This window comes from Mobula birostris, chromosome 16 (assembly GCF_030028105.1).
Source record: "Mobula birostris isolate sMobBir1 chromosome 16, sMobBir1.hap1, whole genome shotgun sequence".
NCBI classification, from domain to species: Eukaryota; Metazoa; Chordata; class Chondrichthyes; order Myliobatiformes; family Myliobatidae; genus Mobula; species Mobula birostris.
This window is the reverse complement of record NC_092385.1, coordinates 2,255,102-2,268,514: the sequence shown is the minus strand read 5'-3', so window position 1 is coordinate 2,268,514 and position 13,413 is coordinate 2,255,102.

Genomic DNA, 13,413 nt, shown 5'->3' with positions numbered 1-13,413 from the left:
ATTGATAGGATGCAAAACTGGCTTGAAAAGCAGCAGATGGAGTTCAACCCAGATAAGTGTGAAGTTGTTCATTTTGGTAGGTCAAATATGATGCAGAATATAGTATTAATGGTACAACTCTTGGCAGTGTGAAGGATCAGAGGGATCTTGGGGTCTGAGTCCATAGGACACTCTAAACTGCTGCGCAGGTTGACTCTGTGGTTAAGGTGCATTGGCCTTCATCAATCGTGGAATTGAATTTAGGAGCCGAGAGGTAATGGTGCAGCTATATAGGACCCTGGTCAGACCACATTTAGGGTATTGTGCTCAGTTCTGGTCACCTCTCTACAGGAAGGATGTGGAAACCACAGAAAGGGTGCAGAGGAAGTTTACAAGGATGTTGCCTGGATTGGGGAGCATGCCTCATGAAAACAGGTTGAGTGAACTCGGCCTTTTCTCCTTGGAGCAACGGAGGATGAGAGGTGACTTGATAGAGGTGTATAAGATGATGAGAGGCATTGATCATGTGGATAGTCAGAGGCTTTTTCCCAGGACTGAAATGGTTGCCACAAGAGGACACAGGTTTAAGGTGCTGGGGAGTAGGTACAGAGGAGATGTCAGGGCTAAGTTTTTTTACTCAGAGAATGGTGAGTGTGTGGAATGGGCTGCCAGCAACGGTGGTGGAGGTGGATACGATAGGGTCTTTTAAGAGACTTTTGGATAGGTACATGGAGCTTAGAAAAATAGAGGGCTGTAGGTAAGCCTAGTAATTTCTAAGGTAGGGACATGTTCGGCACAACTTCGTGGGCCGAAGGGCCTGTATCATGCTGTAGGTTTTCTATGTTTCTATGGATCATGGGGTAAAGAGAAGGAGGGACACTGGGGAGAGGAAAGAAAAAGAGTGAAAGGGGAACTAGAATGGGGAATGGTAAGGCATGGAGAAATTGCAAAAATTAGGGGAATCGATGTTTGTGCGGTCAGATTGGTGGTTACCCAGATGGAATAGGAGGTGTTGCTCCTCCAGTCTGAGAGGGGCCTCATAATAGTAGCAGAGGAGGGTATAAACAGATCTGCCAGAATGAGAAGTTGAATTGAGATGGGTGGTGACAAGGAGATCTGTCTTTTGTGGCAGACAGAGCAAAGGTGCTCCGGGAAGTTGTTTCCCAAACTATGTCAGGTCTCGCCAATGTGGAGGAGGTCTGACTGGATAAAGTAAATGACCGCAATAGACTCATAGATGATGTGTCGCCTCACCTGGAGGGACTGTTTAGGGCCCTGAATGGTGGTGAAGGGGCAGGTGTTGTACTTGTCCCACTTGCAGGAAAAATGCCAGAAGGGACATTAGTGGGGAGTTGGTTTCAGATTTAAGACTTCATCAAAACTTTTTTGCAAAGAACATGGTGAAAGTGTTTGATAGGACACAGAATACTTTTCAAATGAGGTCAAGGTTGCCATGGGAATTGGCTGTAAGTGAGGTCACCTAGTTGGTGGGTTAATGGGAGCTGGAAATTGAGCAGGGTACAAAGTTCAGTGCTATGAGATAGCCAGTTTCCCACATCACAAGGGGAGTGTTGTCAGCAGGGTGGGGGGGGGGCGGTTGCTGTGAGGGGTAGCTGATGGAATGAGGATCCAGGAAGCTGCTGTGGAAACGGTCCCTTGAAAAGTACCAGGGGCGGCAGAGTTGGAGGAGCACGAGTGCTGAATCTCACTGGGATCGTCTGGAAAGCAAGAATTATCTCGGAGACATGATTCTTCCCAAGATGCTGAAAATTGGCCAAATAGTAGTTGGTAATTACAGATTATAACATTCCTACGAGGTAATAGTGCAGTACATTAGGATCAATCATACATTCTGTAATCTTCCTTTCCTTGGCCCTGCTGCTGTATTTAAGACAGTGGACTGCTAGTTCGGAGGGTTGGTCTAAAAACCTGGAGGTGGAGATTCAGATGGAAAATGCATTTTTAAGTCACAATTCCGGGTGATCTGAAACTACTGAATAGTCGAAACAATCTTGTCCACAAATAGCTGCTGCTCATAACCTTGTCTGACTTTTAACTTCCTCTTCATGAAGCCAAAAGTAGGTCAAGAATAAAACTAGACTGATCAGTCAGCAATGATGTCGGCCCTCGGCTCAGATGTAGCACATTCACTCCTGAGCCCTGGCAGCTGAGGGAAATGTTTTTCACTCATTGGAGATTCAGGCCTGAGGGATAGTGGAGGAGAGAAAGTCTACACATTTAAAAAGAATGAACAGGGAGGTGAGGAGTTTGGAAATGGGGTTAACACTGATATATCATAAAGAGATTCTGCAGCAATGTGCACAAAATGCTGGTGGAACTCAGCAGGTCAGGCAGCATCTATGAAAATAAGGTTGAGGTCCTTCATCAAGACTGGAAAGGAAGGAAGCAGAAACCAGCTGGTTTCTTGCTCCATCCTCTCTCCCACCTTCCCCCTCACCTATCACCTGCCAAGCTGGTACTCCCCCACCTCACCTGGACAGAGGCAGAAGGTGACAGAGCGACACTGTCCCACAGCAGACACAGCCCATGAAAACCATGCAGTCCTGTCACATGCACTGTGGCTGGTGGTGACTACTGAACTAACCAGCAGCAATGTTCTTCCCACCATCCACCAAGTTCAATGCCACAACACTTAGGAGCAAAATTGAGGGCGATTTTAACTTTATTCTCCTGCAACCTCCCCAAAGGCCTTAACCCCCTTGTCAATCAGGAATCTATCAACTCCATAGTCATCTGTGCCATAAAAATTCCACCAATTTACCACCCTCTGGCTAAAGAAAACTTGCTCCCAAGGCTGATCCTGATCATTAATGTAAGACCATAAGGTATAGGAGGAAAACTAGGCCATTTGGCCCATCAATTCACTGATTTATTATCCCTGCCAACTCCATTCTCCTGCCTTCTCCTTGTCAATTGATCAAAAGTCTAATCAGATTGGCCACATTACTGTGGCTACAGGACTAGGACAAGTGCTGCTACAAAATACTCGAGTTGGATAGAATGCTCTCCACTGGCCAAGTACAGCACCGACAACCCCAGTGTCACCCAGGCCAAACAGCCTGCCTATTTTGCACTTTGCCCCCTCCTAAAGCATTTGGCCTCTTCACTCATTCTCTCTCTACCCCCCCCCCCAAGCCAGTGCAGTACCCAAACCACACAATATGTATGGCAATACGGGAGGGAGGGGTTGGATTGATCTTAGAATAGATTTAAAAAGTCAGCACAACATTGTGGGCTGAAGGGCCTGTACTATTCTTAGTGTAGCACACAGCAACTCAGTGTGGTCAAGACTGGCGACCAGTACATCCCAGAGGGAGAGGGGTAAGCAGAAACGTTGATGTCACCACCTGCACCTTCCTCTCCTTGGCATGCAAACTGAAATACACTGCAGATAAACCCCGGAACCCACCAAGACTGTGGCGGGGCGGGATCTTCACTGGACACACTGCCTCAGTGTAAAGACGTCTTCAAGAGGGGAAAAATAATGGTGTTTCTTGGAAATCCAGCAAAGTGTTCCTGTCAAGGTTTCTGGTGGTGTGTTCTGCAGAGGAATGACCCACACTGGAAGATGCTGTTTGTGCTGCAATATCTTATCTGCCTGATCAGACAGTGGTTCAATGGGTAATGTAACTCACAGCTCCAGAGATCCTGGTTCAATCCCAATCTCTGCTGCTGGCTATGTGGAGTTTTCATGTTCTCCCCATGGCCACCTGGGTTTCCCCAGGGTGTTCCAGTTTCCTCCCAAGTTTCAAAGTTATGGGATAATTGGGGTACGTGGCCACTAACTCTTCCTTGGTGAGGGGTAGAACTGAGTGCTGTTAACGCATATACGGAAGAGAGTTCAGGGAGATGAGTGAGGAATGGGATTGATAGGATCGCTTTGAGAGCCAGGATCAACTAGACAGGCAGAATGGTCTCCTACGACTTATGGAAATACAAGTTTCTGTTTAGTTAACAAAATTCCCCATGGCGTTGAATATTGCCATCAAACCTCCAGCTAACCATTGCTGGCATCCCCTCTGCAGGAAGTTATATTTGCACATCTGGATGTACAGTTCAAACTGGATTAAGCTAATCCATGATCCAACTCCATCCTCTTGAGGACCAAGCGATGGAATGCCTCCATACCCTCCCCAGGGATGGATGTGGATTAGCATTTCCATCAACTCCATGTTGCCCACACGATGGGCTCTCTAAAAGACTGGCCAGGGGTCAGCTGCTCCTGCCCCCTCCCACCACCACTAAACTACATCCTGCTTCTGAAGATCTGCCATTGTCACTTTCTGCAAAGTGACACTACTATCAAACACCCTGCAATGAAAACATTTCAAAAGGTCAAAAACTTGAAAATAAGTGTTGTTAAAACAGGAGCAGATCAGTCAGTCCCCTGGGCCAACTCTTCCAGTCAGTGAGAGCGAAGCTGCTACAGTTTTGGCCCTGACACTGTCTTCCTGATCCCTCTCCAAGAGCCTTTGGCAGATGGTTAAACTAAAAACGTCTCAATCTCTGCCCCCACAATCCTGGAGAGAGAATTTCAAAGATTCACAACCCGGTGAAGGAAAAATTCCTCCTCATCTCCAACTGAAATGTGACCCCTTACTCTGAACCCTGGTTCTAGACACACCCACCCACCAATTCCCCTCTGAACTCAAAGATGAACTCTCATTCGTCTAACCTTTCTAATGCACATGGACACAGTGTGATCAATCTCCCTTCGTCTCTTGTCTCAATGTCTTCATTCCAGGGATTGAGCGAGTGGTCTTTCCTTGCATTATCACCAGTGCATCCACGTTCCTCCTTCATGCAGCCAAACTCCCTGCAATATTCCAGCCGTCGACTTCATGTCTGTGATGAAATTATTTTCACGTATTGCTGTTGTGCATGGTTCCCAACACCTCCCCTAGCAGTGTTCCAGTCACCCACCACTGCATTAAAAATCAAATAGGACTTACCTCATTAATTACCTATAAACTTCCCTATCTCACCATAAAGCTACAAAACAAGAATTTAACATTTCCACCTAGAGAAGAAAAGCTGTCTACTCCATTTATGCCTCTCAAGATCTTATAAACCTCTTTCAGATCTCCCCCTCAGCCTCCGCCACGCCAGAGAAAACAACCCAAGTTTGTCCCACCTCCCCTTATAGCTCATACCCTCCAACCCATAAGACAAAGGACCAGAAGTCGGCCATTCGGCCCATCGAGTCTGCTCCGCCATTTTATCATGAGCTGATCCATTCTCCCATTTAGTCCCATTCCCCCGCCTTCTCACCATAACCTTTGATGCCCTGGCTACTCAGATACCTATCAATCTCTGCCTTAAATACACCCAATGACTTGGCCTCCACTGCTGCCCATGGCAACAAATTTCACAGATTCACCACCCTCTGGCTAAAAAAAATGTCTTCGCATCTCTGTTCTGAATGGGCGCCCTTCAATCCTTAAGTCATGCCCTCTCGTACTAGACTCCCTCACCATGGGAAACAATTTTGCCACATCCACTCTGTCCATGCCTTTCAACATTCGAAATGTTTCTATGAGGTCCCCCCTCATTCTTCTAAACTCCAAGGAATATAGTCCAAGAGTGGACAAACGTTCCTCATATGTTAACCCTCTCATTCCCGGAATCATTCTAGTGAATCTTCTCTGAACCCTCTCCAACGTCAGCACATCCTTTTTTAAATAAGGAGCCCAAAACTGCCCACAGTACTCCAAGTGAGGTCTTACCACTGCCTTATAGAGCCTCAACACCACATCCCTGCTCTTATACTCTATTCCTCTAGAAATGAATGCCAACATTGCATTTGCCTTCTTCACTACTGACTCAACCTGGAGGTTAACCTTAAGGATATCCTGCACGAGGACTCCCAAGTCCCATTGCATCTCAGAACTTTTGAATTCTCTCCCCATTTAAATAATAGTCTGCCCGTTTATTTCTTCTGCCAAAGTGCATAACCATACACTTTCCAACATTGTACTTCATTTGCCACTTCTCTGCCCATTCTCCCAATCTATCCAAGTCACTCTTCAGACTGTTTCCTCAGCACTACCAGCCCCTCCACCTTTCCTCGTATCGTCAGCAAACTTAGCCACAAAGCCATCTATTCCATAATTCAAATCGTTGATGTACAATGTAAAAAGAAGTGGCCCCAACACAGACCCCTGTGGAACACCAGTGATAACTGGCAGCCAACCAGAATAGGATCCCTTTATTCCCACTCTCTGTTTCCTGCCAATCAGCCAATGCTCTATCCATGTATGTAACTTTGCTGTAATTCCATGGGCTCTTATCTTGTTAAGCAGCCTCATATGTGGCACCTTGACAAAGGCCTTCTGAAAATCCAAATATACAACATCCACTACATCTACCTTGTCTAATCTATTTGTAATTTCCTCAAAAAATTGCAATAGGTTTGTCAGGCAGAATTTTCCTTTCAGGAAACCATGCTGAGTTCTGCCTATCTTGTCATATGCCTCCAGGTACTCTGTAACCTCATCCTTGACAATCGACTCCAACAACTTCCCAAACACCGATGTCAAGCTAACCGGTCTATAATTTCCTTTTTCCTTCCTTGCCCCCTTCTTAAATAGCGAAGTGACATTTGCAATCTTCCAGTCCTCCGGAACCATGCCAGAATCTATCGACTTTTGAAAGATCATCGCTAATGCCTCCGCAATCTCCACAGCTACTTCCTTCAGAACACGAGGGTGCATTCCATCTGGTCCGGGAGATTTATCTACCCTTAGACTATTCAGCTTCCTGAGTACTTTCTCTGTCGTAATTGTGACTGCACACACTTCTCTTCCCTGCCACCCTTGAGTGTCCGGTACACTGCTGATGTCTTCCTCAGTGAAGACTGATGCAAAATACTCGTTCAGTTCCTCCGCCATCTCCTCATCTCCCATTACAATTTTTCCAGCATCATTTTTATCGGTCCTATATCTACTCTCACCTGTCTTTTACTCTTTATATACTTGAAAAAGCTTTCAGTATCCTCTTCGATATTATTTGCTAGTTTCCTTCCATAGTTCATCTTTTCCCTCTTAATGACCTTCTTAGTTTCCTTTTGTAAGGTTTTAAAAACTTCCCAATCCTCTCTCTTCCCACTAATTTTTGCTTCCTTGTACGCCCTCTCCTTTGCTTTAACTTTGGCTTTGACTTCTCTTGTCAACCACGGTTGCATCCTTTTTCCATTCGAAAATTTCTTTTTTTGGAATATACCCGTCTTGCACATTCCTCATTTCTCGCATAAACTCCAGCCACTGCTGCTCTGCCACCTTTCCCGCCAGTGTCCCTTTTCAGTCACCTTTGGCCAGTTCCTCTCTCATGCCACTGTAATTTCCTCTACTCCACTGAAATACCGACACATCAGATTTCAGCTTCACTTTTTCTAATTTCACAGTGAACTCAATCATGTTATGATCACTGCCTCCTAAGGGTTCCTTCACCTCAATCTCTCTAATCACCTCCGGTTCATTACACAATACCCAATCCATTACAGCCAATCCCCTGGTGGGCTCAACAACAAGCTGTTCTAAAAAGCCATCTCGCAGACATTCTACAAATTCTCTCTCTTGAGATCCAGTGCCAACCTGATTTTCCCCAATTCACTCGCATGTTAAAATCCCCCACAATTATCATAACACTGCCCTTCTGACAAGCCTTTTCTATTTCCTGTTGTAATTTGTAGTCCACATCCCTGCAGCTGTTTGGAGGTCTGTATATAACTGCCATCAGGGTCCTTTTACCCCTGCTATTTCTTAGCTCAACCCATAAAGATTCTGCACCTTCCGATCCTATGTCACCTCTTTCTAATGGTTTAATATCATTTCCTACCAATAAAGCCACACCTCCCACTCTGCCCACCTTCCTATCCTTCCAATACACCGTGTATCCTTGGACGTTCAGCTCCCAGAGACATGCATCCTTTAGCCAGGTCTCAGTGATGGCCACAATATCATACCTGCCAATCTGTAGCTGAACAAGATCATCCACTTTATTCCTTATGCTGCGTGCATTTAAGTACAACACCTTAAGACCAGTATTTGATACTTTTTGCTTTGATTTCACTGCAACTTTATTGCACTGCAGCTCATCCCAATGGCTACAAATTTGCTCCATCACCTGCCTGTCTTTCCTGACATCTTTACTGCTCACTATCTTAGATTTATTTCTGTTTTCCCCTTCCTCCGCTCTGTCATTCCGGTTCCCATCCCCCTGCCAAATTAGTTTAAACCCTCCCTAACAGCTCTATTAAACTTCCCCGCCAGGATATTAGTCCCCTTTGGGTTCAGGTGTAACCTGTCCTTTTTGAACAGGTCATACTTCCCCTAGAAGAGATTACAATTATCCAAGAATCTGAAGCCCTGCCCCCTACACCAGTCTCTCAGCCATGCATTCATCTGCCTGATCCTACTATTCTTGCCCTCGCTAGCATGTGGCACAGGTAGCAATCCCGAGATTACTACCTTGGAGGTCCTGCTTCTCAGCTTCCTTCCTAACTCCTGGAAATCTCTCTTCAGGACCTCCTCCCTTTTCCTATCTATGTCATTGGTACCAACATGCCCCAGGACAACTGGCTGCTCGCCCTCTCCCTTCAGAATATTCAGGACCTGATCCGAGACATCCCGTACCCTGGCACCTGGGAGGCAACACACCATGCGGGTATCTCTATCAGGCTCACAGAATCTCCTGTCTGTTCCCCTGACTATGGAATCCCCTATGACTACAGCATTCCTCTTCTCCCTCCTTCCCTCATGCACAACAGCGCCAGGCTCAGTGCCAGAGACCCGGTCATCGTGGGCGTCCCCTGTCAGGTCATCCCCCTCAACAGCATCCAAAACGAGATACTTGTTGCTGAGGGGGGGCAACCACAGGTGTGCTCTCCACTATCTGGGTTCTTCCCTTCCCCCTCTTGCCAGTGACCCAGTTTTCTGACTCCTGTAGCCTAGGGATGACTACCTCCCTGTAGCTCCTGTCTATCACCTCTTCACTTTCCCTGATAAGCAGTAGGTCATCAAGCTGCAGCTCCAGATCCCTAACACGGTCTCTGAGGAGCTGCATCTCGGTGCACCTGGCGCAGATGTGGCCATCAGGGAGGCTGGAGGTCTCCCAGGATTCCCACATCTGACACCCTGAACAAAGCACTAACCCTGCAGGCATGCTATCTAATTCTACAAGAGTGAAACAAGGAAAAATAAGTCTACTCACCCACTTACCTTGCCAAACATACGAACTTTTTAAACAGTTAGCTCGTACCATTAGCTGTGTGAGCCCTGCTGTTCCTCTGTCTGTCCGGGCCGATTCACCAAGGGGAAAAAAAAAGTTTGTGCCTCACTCTTGCCTCTTCCCGTTACCACCTAAGCCCGTTGAGCCAAAGCCCTACACTCTGCTACCATTCAGTTTGCTGCCCCCTGTATATGGTGGTCTCCTTTTTAACCTCTCCGCACTGTCCTGCCTACGTCACGCGCCTGTGCAGTTTCGTCTTTCTTGCACTTGAAGAAGTTTTTTAAAAAACTGCCTTCCTTCAGAATTCAGCTCCCATGCCGCTCTTCTTGTCCCGATCCAGGTAACTTCCACGGGAACAAACACGAAAAAATCTGCAGATACTGGAAATCCAAAGCAACACACTCAAAATGCTGGGAGTACTCAGCAGACCAGGCAGCAGCTATGGAGATAAATAGACAGTTCATGTTTCAGGCGAAAACCTTTCTTCAGGACTGGAAAGGAAGGAGAATCAGTAAGAAGGTGGGAGTGAAGGAAGTAGTACAAGATGGCAGGTGATAGATGAAACCAGGAGTGGGAGCTGGAAGGTTAATTGGGTGAAAGAGATAAAGGACTGGAGAAGGGTGAATCTGATAGGAGAGGACAGAAGGGAAGGAGGTGGAAGCATCAGCAGGAAGTGATGGGCAGGCAAGGAGATAAGGAGAGAGGGAATGGGAATGGAAATACTGAAGGTGGGCTGCAATTACCAGAAGGTCAAGAAATCAATGTTCGTGCCATCAGGTTGGAGACTTCCCAGGTGAATAACTTCTGCACCCTCTCCAAAGCCTCCACATTGTGATGATGAGAAATGCACGTAGACAAAAAGTACTTAGTGTACCTTCCTGGTTACATTTCTATATAACCAGCACATTGTGGACCTCACTGTTGTACGGAATCTCCTTAACTGAGACCAGTAAGTCTTGGGTCCAATTAAGTGATATACCCCAATTCGCTACTGTTTCATGGAAATAGTTAAAAAGGCTATTTAAAAAAACACTAATTAACAAATTATCTGCTTAACCAAAATACAAAACGAATCAGAGCACTACCAATACTACTACAGTACTATAAAATGCTGTATTCATTCTGAATACTTACCAAAATGGAATTCATATAATACTTTGATTGTATCCTCAAATCTTCATTTCACTGTAACATTCAAGACGATACTTGATACCTCCAAATTCTTTGTAGTTTCTTAGTTGAACTAGTTAATTGTTTCATTTTCATTGCTTGAAACTGCAGTGAGCAAAACTGTTCTGAATTGTCTTCTTGCGTATTTCTGCTTCTTGAACACAAAAGTAACTGATGCCATTTTAAAAATTGCTCATTCTAAGCCCAGTGTATTCTCCAACAGCTACACAAGTGCACACAACTGACGCAAATTTGAAATTATTCATCAACGGTCTCCTGTTTCCACGAAGTGGCATAGTGTCCCAAATAAACGAAGGGAATCCCAACTACTTCCTTGATTAGTTTTTATTCTTAAGAGTTGCCCCAAATAAGCATCTGCTCCTATTAACTGATGACCCAGTTAGCTAGAATCCACTGTATTTGCTTCCGTCTTTCTTCCAACAGCTCACATTAGAGTCATAGAGAAGTACAGCACATAAATAGGCCATTCAGCCCATCTATCCATGCAAACCATTTAACTGCCTACTCCCATCGACCTGAACTGGGACCATAACTATTGAACACTGAAATCAAGCTCGCAGGCACCACTAGTGCTGGAAGCTTATTCCACACGCTGATGACCCTCTGAGTGAAGGAGTTTCCCCTCATGTTCCTCTAAACTTTTTACCTTTCACCCTTAAGCCATGACCTCTAGTCGTAGTCCCACCTAACCTCAGTGGAAAAAGTTCGCTTGCATTAACCAAGTCTATACCCCTCAATTTTGTATATCTCTAACAAATTTCCTGGCAATCTTCTATGTTCCAAGGAAGGAAGTCCTAACCTATTCAAGCTTTCCATAAGATCACAAGACATGGGAGCAGCAGTCAATCATGGCTGATCCTTCTCTCCCCTCCTCAACCCCACCCCTTGGCAAGCTCCCTGGACCCTTTGATGCCGTGGCCAATCAAGAAGCTATCAATCTCCACCTTAAAAACACCCAGTGACCTGGCCTCCACAGCTGCTTCTGGGAACAGATTCCACAAATTTGAAAGGGCGTCCCTCTACCCTGAGGCTGTGCCCTCTTGTCCAAGACGTTCCCACCATGGGAAACATCCTTTCCATATCTACTCCATCTAGGTCTTTCATCAAAGGAGTGATCATTGGTGGAGCAATCTGTGGCAGAGTGGTAGGGTTTTGGCTCATAACAGGCCAAAGCGAGGTACCTTACCTGTGAAGAATAGAAACAGGAGGTATGTCTGTGAGGCCAGTGTTCTGTACTGGGTGTCAAATGTGGGAGATCCTGGAGACTCCCAGCCTTCCAGATGGCCACATCTGCACCAGGTGTGTCGAGCTGCAGCTGCTTAGGGACACTCACAATGCGCTGGAGGAACTCAGCAGGTCAGTCAGCAGCAGTTGAAAAGATTAGTCGATGTTTCGGGCCGAAATCCTTCGTCAGGACTGAAGGAAGAACTTTGGGGAGGGTTTGAAGAATGCTGGTAGTTGATAAATAACAGTAATTTTAAAGACAAAAGGGGTGGGGGAGGGGAAACAGGGAGGTGATTGGCAGGAGAACAATGCAAAGTAGAAGAAGGAGGCGGAACTATGAGGGAGGTGATGCAAAATAGGGATAGAGGAAGGGAGGGGGAGGGAATTACCGGAAGTTGGAGAATTCTATGTTCATACCAAGGGGCTGGAGACTACCTAGACGGTATATGAGGTGTTGTTCCTCCAACCTGAGTTTAGCCTCATCATGGCAGTAGAGGAGGCCATGTATGGGCATACCTGAATGGGAATGGGAAGCAGAGTTGAAGTGGGCGGCTACCGGGAGATCCTGTCTGTTGTGGCGGACGGAGCGGAGGTGCTCGACAAAGCGGTCCCCCAATCTGCATCGGATTTCGCCGATGTAGAGGAGGCCGCACCGGGAGCACCAGATGCAATAGATGACCCCAACAGACTCACAAGTGAAGTGTTGCCTCACCTGGAAGGACTGTTCGGGGCCCTGAATGGTGGCAAGAGAGGAGGTGTAGGGACAGGTGTAGCGACAGATGTAGCACTTACGCTTACAGGGATAAGTGCCGGGTGGGAGGATAGGGTGAGGGGCGTGTGGATAAGTGAGTCGCGGAGGGATCGATCCCTGCGGAAAGCGGAGAGGGGTGGAGAGGCAAAGAGCTTTTACAGGTATATTAAGAGCAAAAGGATTGTAAGGGATAAAATTGGTCCTCTTGAAGATCAGAGTGGTCAGCTATGTGCGGAGCCAAAGGAAATGGGGGAGATCTTAAATAGGTTTTTTGCGTCTGTATTTACTAAGGAAACTGGCATGAAGTCTATGGAATTGAGGGAATCAGGTAGTGAGATCATGGAAACTGTACAGATTGAAAAGCAGGAGGTGCTTGCTGTCTTGAGGAAAATTAAAGTGGATAAATCCCTGGGACCTGACAGGGTGTTCCCTCGGACCTTGAAGGAGACTAGTGTTGAAATTGCAGGGGCCCTGGCAGAAATATTTAAAATGTCGCTGTCTACAGGTGAGGTGCCGGAGGATTGGAGAGTGGCTCATGTTGTTCCGTTGTTTAAAAAAGGATCGAAAAGTAATCCAGGAAATTATAGGCCGGTAAGTTTAACGTCGGTAGTAGGTAAGTTATTGGAGGGAGTACCAAGAGACAGAACCTACAAGCACTTGGATAGACAGGGACTTATTAGGGAGAGTCAACATGGCTTTGTGCGTGGTAGGTCATGTTTGACCAATCTATTGGAGTTTTTCGAGGAGGTTACCAGGAAAGTGGATGAAGGGAAGGGAGTGGATATTGTCTACATGGACTTCAGTAAGGCCTTTGACAAGGTCCCGCATGGGAGGTTAGTTAGGAAAATTCAGTCGCTAGGTATACATGGAGAGGTGGTAAATTGGATTAGACATTGGCTCGATGGAATAAGCCAGAGAGTGGTGGTAGAGAATTGCTTCTCTGAGTGGAGGCCTGTGACTAGTGGTGTGCCACAGGGATCAGTGCTGGGTCCATTGTTATTTGTCATCTATATCAATGA